At 48.2% G+C, this 7,568-nt stretch overlaps 1 pseudogene; it reads left to right on the forward strand.

Moving 5' to 3' along the window:
* Nucleotides 1-3,039: 3,039 nt before the first annotated feature.
* Nucleotides 3,040-4,942, forward strand: LOC138415087 (ezrin pseudogene; annotated as a pseudogene).
* Nucleotides 4,943-7,568: the final 2,626 nt, after the last annotated feature.

Genomic DNA, 7,568 nt, shown 5'->3' on the forward strand with positions numbered 1-7,568 from the left:
TATCTCCTCTTTAGTCTGAAGGGCATTTACTTTGCCCTGCGTCAGGCCTCTATTCTGCGGAGTTGGTTGCCCAGTTGTTAAAAGAGTTTTCTGGACTTAATTGTCTCTGATAATTGGTGCCAACTGAACAATCCAGTCAGACCCTGAGTGAATATCTCATCACCTGGGTTCTCATGGTTTCCATATAAATACAGTTACCTTAAGGAAATGTATAGGTTCCCCTTCTGTCACCACGGATGCTCATTAGACAAGGTAAGCTCGGGCGAGGGAGGCCACTGTTTCACTGTGGAGGTAAAGACCCACTGAGTGCACTAAACCATTCCATGTTCGTCCAAGGTCTTCCTCCGTGTTCACGTCATCAGCCAGGCAGGCTTCCACATCAGTCATCAGGCAACCACACGTTTTCTGCTCTTTCTCATTCCAACACAACTGGTATAGCTTCTTCCTTCACTACAGCTAAAGCACCAATCCCTCTAGTTTCACTGGGGGCTAGAGATTGAATGTTTGTGTCCCCCAAATCCATATATTGAAACCTAATTCCCAAGTGATGTATTTGGAGGAGGAATCTTTAGGCAGTGACTAGGTCATGGAGTGAAGTCCTCATAAATGCGATTAGTATCATTATAAAAGAAATCCTTTCATCTGACGGGAGGACACAGTGGAAGACATCCATCTATGAACCAGAAAGCAGGTCCTCACCAGACACAAAATCTCTAGGCAACTTGATCTTGGACTTCCCAGCCACAGAAAATGTCTATGGTTTACAAGGCATGCACTCTATGGTACTGAACTGTTATAGTAGCCCCAGCTAAGACACTGGGCTTTTGTCCAAACCTCATGTTCCTCCTCTTCCACTCTTTGTAAGAGCAGACCACAGGACCGTTCTGCAAAACTGACTGCACCTGGCCACCGGGGAGTATTTTATATCAGGGTACCCCTATAGGTGGGAGGAAGCAGTTTTGCTTCCCAGGGAGCAGATGGGTGAACAGCAACTATACTATATTTTTCTTAGTGTTACAGGATCCTCTAACCATGGGCAACAGTCAAGTGCCACCTTTCTCCTGCCATCAAATGCTTCAGTAACCAGGGCGCCACCATGTGAGAATCCTGATCCACAGCTGCCTTTTTCCAAAAGGGCACTGTGGTCTTATCAACCTCCAGGGGAAGAAGGATTAAAAAATTCCAGGCAGCCAGCCTGTCACTGGCTACAATGACAAGATGGGCCCAAGCCCCATGTGGTATGGCTTCTATAGTGAGTTGCATCGTGTCCCCACAAAAGATATGCCCACCCCAAACCTTAGAATGTGATCTTAACTGAAATAAGGATCTTTGAAGAGGATCACAAGATCATCCTAGATGAGGGGGTCCCTAAATCCAGGGAGGATTATCTTTATTAGACACAAGGACAGAGACGCAGAGAAGACCATGTTGGCAGAGATTGGAGGGATCTGTCTTCAAGCCAAGGAGGGCCAATGATTGCTACTAACCACCAGAAGCTAGAAGAGAGACATGAGATACATGTTCCTAAGGGCCTCTGGAAGAAATAGACCTGGTGACAGCCTGATCTGACTTCTTGTTCTAAGGCATCAGTTCTGGGGTAACTTGTTACAGGAAACTAATATGGCCTCATTTACAGCAAGATGAATAGGCCAGGACCTCTCTGGTGTACCAGTGGTTAAGAATTCACCTGCAAAAGCACAGGACACAAGTTGGATCCCTGGTCCAGGAGGATCCCACAGGCTGTAGGGAAACTAAGCCCGTGCGCCACAACTACCGAGACCACGTTCTAGAAACCAGGAGCCGCAACTGCTGAAGCCCGCACGCCCTCAGTCAGTTCCCTCAGTCATGTCTGACTTTGCGACCCCATGGACTACAGCACGCCAGGCCTCCCTGTCCATCACCAACTCCCAGAGCTTGCTCAAACTCAGGTCCATCAAGTCGGTGATGCCATCCAACCATCTCATCCTCTGTCGTCCCCTTCTCCTCCTGCCTTCAATCTTTCCCAGCGTCAGGGTCTTTTACAATGAGTCCGTTCTTCATATCAGGTGGCCAAAGTACTGGAGCTTCAGCTTCAGCATCAGTCCTTCCAATGAATATTCAGGACTGATTTCCTTTAGGATGGACTGGTTGGATCTCCTTGCAGTCCCAGGGACTCTCAAGAGCCTTCTCCAACACCACAGTTCAAAAGCATCAATTCTTTGATGCTCAGCTTTCTTTATGGTCCACCTCTCACATCCATACATGACTACTGGAAAAACTATAGTTTTGACTAGAGGACTTTTGTTGGCAAAATGATGTCTCTGTTTTTTAATATGCTCTCTAGGTTGGTCATAGCTTGTCTTCCAAGGAGCAAGCGTCTTTTAATTTAATGGCTGCAGTCACTATCTGCAGTGATTTTGGAGGCCAAGAAAAGAGTCTGTCACTGTTTCCATTGTTTCCCCACCTATTTGCGACGAAGTAATGGGACCAGATGCCATGATCTTTGTTTTTTGAATGTTGAGTTTTAACCCAGCTTTTTCCCTCTCCTCTTTCTCTTTCATCAAGAGGCTCTTTAGTTCCTCTTCACTTTCTGCCGTAACGGTGGTGTCATCTGCATATCTGAGGTTATTGATATTTCTCCCAGCTCATGATTGATATTTATTCCAGCTCATGATTCTTCCAGTCCAGTGTTTCACATGATGTACTCTGCATATAAGTTAAATAAGCAATGTGACAGGATACAGCCTTGACGAACTCCCTTCCCAATTTGGAACCAAATTGTTGTTCCATGTTGCATTGTTCCATGTCCATTTCTAACTGTTGCTTCTTGACCTCCATACAGATTTCTCACGAGACAGATAAGGTAGTCTGGTACTCCCATCTCTTGAAGAATTTTCCACAGCTCGTTGTGATCCACCCACATAGTCAGTGAAGCAGAAGTAGATGCTTATCTGGAATTGTCTTACTTTTTCTATGATCCAATGGACGTTGGCAATTTGATCTCTGGTTCTTCTGCCTTTTCTAAATCCAGCTTGAGAGTCTCGGGGCGGCGGCAGCGGCGGGAGCTGTGGGATCGGTAGGAGGGCTGCTGGGCACGCTCACTGGGCTTCCTCCGCCTACAGGTCGGGAAAGGGCGTTTCAGCTGCTGCTGGAGAGCGTGTTTCCAAGGAAGGCGAGGAAACCCGTCCGGAACTGAAAATGCCGAAACCGATCAATGTCCGAGTGACCACCATGGATGCGGAGCTGGAGTTCGCCATCCAGCCAAACACCACAGGAAAGCAGCTTTTTGATCAGGTGGTTAAGACCATCGGCCTTAGGGAAGTGTGGTACTTTGGCCTCCAGTATGTGGATAACAAAGGATTTCCTACGTGGTTGAAACTTGATAAAAAGGTGTCTGCCCAGGAGGTCAGGAAGGAGAGCCCGCTGCAGTTCAAGCTCCGGGCCAAGTTCTACCCCGAGGACGTGGCTGAGGAGCTCATCCAGGACATCACGCAGAAGCTCTTCTTCCTGCAAGTGAAGGAGGGCATCCTCAGCGACGAGATCTACTGCCCGCCTGAGACCGCCGTGCTCCTGGGCTCCTACGCCGTGCAGGCCAAGTTCGGCGACTACAACAAGGAGCTGCACAAGGCCGGGTACCTCGGCTCCGAGCGGCTCATCCCCCAGAGAGTCATGGACCAGCACAAGCTCACCAGGGACCAGTGGGAGGACCGCATCCAGGTGTGGCACGCCGAGCACCGCGGGATGCTCAAAGACAGCGCCATGCTGGAATACCTGAAGATCGCCCAGGACCTGGAAATGTACGGGATCAACTATTTTGAGATAAAAAATAAGAAAGGAACAGACCTTTGGTTCAGCGTTGATGCCCTTGGACTAAATATCTATGAGAAAGACGATAAGTTGACCCCAAAGATCGGCTTCCCCTGGAGCGAGATCAGGAACATCTCTTTCAATGACAAGAAGTTTGTCATCAAGCCCATCGACAAGAAGGCTCCCGACTTCGTGTTCTATGCCCCCCGCCTGCGGATCAACAAGCGGATCCTGCAGCTCTGCATGGGGAACCATGAGCTGTACATGCGCCGCCGGAAGCCTGACACCATGTGACACCTGGCAGCAGATGAAGGCCCAGGCCCGGGAGGAGAAGCACCAGAAGCAGCTGGAGAGGCAGCAGTTGGAAACCGAGAAAAAGAGGAGAGAAACCGTGGAGACAGAAAAAGAGCAGATGATGCGTGAGAAGAAGGAGCTGATGCTCAGGCTTCAGGACTACGAGGAAAAAACCAGGAAGGCTGAGAAAGAGCTCTCTGACCAGATCCAGAGAGCGCTGAAGCTGGAGGAGGAGAGGAAGCGGGCCCAGGAGGGGGCGGGGCGCCTGGAGGCTGACCGCCTGGCCGCGCTGCGCGCCAAGGAGGAGCTGGAGAGGCAGGCAGCGGACCAGATCAAGAGCCAGGAGCAGTTGGCCACGGAGCTCGCCGAGTATACTGCCAAGATCGCCCTCCTGGAGGAGGCGCGGCGGCGCAAGGAGAACGAGGTGGAGGAGTGGCAGCTCCGGGCCAAGGAAGCCCAGGATGACCTGGTGAAGACCCGGGAGGAGCTGCACCTGGTGATGACCGCGCCGCCGCCACCGCCGGTGTACGAGCCGGTGAACTACCACGTGCATGAGGGCCCGCAGGAGGAGGGCACGGAGCTGAGCGCCGAGCTGTCCAGCGAGGGCATCCTGGACGACCGCAACGAGGAGAAGCGCATCACCGAGGCCGAGAAGAACGAGCGGGGGCAGCGGCAGCTGATGACTCTGACCAATGAGCTGTCCCAGGCCAGAGACGAGAACAAGCGTACCCACAACGACATCATCCACAACGAGAACATGAGGCAAGGCCGGGACAAGAACAAGACGCTGCGACAGATCCGGCAAGGCAACACCAAGCAGCGCATCGATGAGTTCGAGGCCATGTGAGGGGCCGATTCTCGGCAGAGCCGGCCCACACCGCCCGGCGCCGCCCCCAGCCCTCCGGCCGCCACTCTCTCCCTGCTCCAGGTGCTTCACCAAGAGAGCAGTTGCTTCAGTGGGAATGTTCTGGGGCTGGGACTGGCAGCAGTTTCCCTGGTTTATTTTTCCCAATTGTATCATAGTGCCAAACAGGCCTGATTTCTTTTTATTTTTATTGAATCACTTCCGTTTTTGTTTTGTTTTTTGCTTGGAGCAGGACGAAATCAATTAAGGAAAGATGCCTGTAAAGTTTGAAATAACTAACTCCTCCATGCTGGCATGTGTGATACGAGATTCAGTATAATTAAAACCACATCGTGGCTTATATTCTGTGCCATACTTTTTTTCTATCTGAAATTAGCCGAAATTGATTTTCCTCTTGATTTCTATGAAGGATCCACCTCTGTATATTTGTTTTTTGAAGTGTGAGAAGTTTGACGCACTCCCTTACGCTCGCGCACCATTTCCTTCCTCCAGGCCTTCAGTTCAGTTGACGAAATCCTGTGATCATTCGATCCCTCAGGATAAACAATGCTGGATACTGTACTCTGGATAATTCTTTTTTTTTTTTTGCTTAACAGATAGAGGGCTACATTGTTGGACTCACACACCTAAATAATGATCAGCTCTAGAGCATAGTATTTATATGTAAGCGATAACATGGGTTTGTAACATTAGTTTAAAAAAGGGAAAGTTTCATTCTGTATATTTTGTTACCTTTTACAGAATAATAAAAGATTACATATTAAAAACCAAAAAAATAAAAAATAAATCCAGCTTGAAAATCTGGAACTTCTCGGTTCATGTACTATTGAAATCTAGTTTGAAGAATTTTGAGCACTACTTTGCTAACGTGTGTTCAGTTCAGTTCAGTCGCTCAGTCATGTCTGACTCTTTGCGACCCCATGAATTGCAGCATGCCAGGCCTCCCTGTCCATCACCATCTCCCGGAGTTCACTCAGACTCACGTCCATCGAGTCCGTGATGCCATCCAGCCATCTCATCCTGGGTCGTCCCCTTCTCCTCCTGCCCCCAATCTCTCCCAGCATCAGAGTCTCTTCCAATGAGTCAACTCTTCGCATGAGGTGGCCAAAGTACTGGAGTTTCAGCTTTAGCATCATTCCTTCCAAAGAAATCCCAGGGCTGATCTCCTTCAGAATGGACTGGTTGGATCTCCTTGCAGTCCAAGGGACCCTCAAGAGTCTTCTCCAACACCACAGTTCAAACACATCAATTCTTCGGCGCTCAGCCTTCTTCATAGTCCAACTCTCACATCCACACATGACTACTGGAAAAACCATAGCCTTTACTAGATGGACCTTAGTCGGCAAAGTAATGTCTCTGCTTTTGAATATGCTATCTAGGTTGGTCATAACTTTCCTTCCAAGGAGTAAGCATCTTTTAATTTCATGGCTGCAGTCACCATCTGCAGTGATTTTGGAGCCCAAAAAAATAAAGTCTGACACTGTTTCCACTGTTTCCCCATCTATTTCCCATGAAGTGATGGGACCAGATGCCATGATCTTCGTTTTCTGAATGTTGAGCTTTAAGCCAACTTTTTCGTGTGAGATGAGTGCAATTGTGTGCTAGTTTGAACATTCTTTGGCAATGCCTTTCTTTGGGATTTGAATGAAAACTGACCTTTTCCAGTCCTTTGCCCATTGCTGAGTGCTCCAAATTTGCTGACATATTAAGTGCAGTACTTTAACAGCAAAGGGTTTGAAATACCTCAGCTGGAATTCCATCATCTCTACTAGCTTTGTTCGTAGTGATGCTTCCTCAGGCCCACTTGACTTCACACTCCAGGAGGTCTGGCTCTAGGTGAGTGATCACACCATTAGAGCTTCATAATAAGAAGCTTATACACTGTGACTAGAGAAAACCCTGCATGCAGCAATGAAGACCCAGAGCAACTGCCCCTACCCCTGTGAACAGGCCAACTCTGACCAACTTTTAACAAGAGTTACGTTTAGAATTAGGAACATAGAGTTTTCTTGTTAAAAAAAAAAAGTTTTTTCTTGACTATCAGAGAAAATCATTGTTTCAAGACACATGACTTGGTAAGCATGAGGCTTACCAAGAGGCTTACCTCTCAATGAGGCTCACAGGTTGTGGTTGCCACCACTGGCAGGAATCCAAGGCCACTCAGGAGGAGACATTTAACTTGCCAAACAAGACATCAGTATTGAGTGAAAATTTTGGACACCAGAGGAATTTTCTAATACTTCATGCAGTCACAATTCAAACAGGTGACACATTTCCATACCAGCTACACATTTATACAATGAATGGGTTGGACCCTTCATCTGCAAAGTTACTTTTTTTTTTTCCCCTCTCTTCACTTTTTTGCCCAAACTCTAGTAGATGTTTTTCTCAAGGAAACAAAAGTGAAGCAGTAGCTGAAAGCTGAGTGAGCAACTTGCACCAATAAGCAGCTCTGCACTTACTTAAGTAAGTGCCATTTAAGTGGCCATTAATTCAGCCTCAAACTTACTTTTAACACCCGAAAGCACCAATCTTACCTCTAGCTGCTTGACCTCCAACATTTATCAAGTGGCAATAGCTATCAGACCCCTGGAAGCCCTGTCCCATGAAGCATGCAGCCCCT

This window comes from Ovis canadensis, chromosome 11, assembly GCF_042477335.2.
Source record: "Ovis canadensis isolate MfBH-ARS-UI-01 breed Bighorn chromosome 11, ARS-UI_OviCan_v2, whole genome shotgun sequence".
Taxonomy (NCBI): Eukaryota; Metazoa; Chordata; class Mammalia; order Artiodactyla; family Bovidae; genus Ovis; species Ovis canadensis.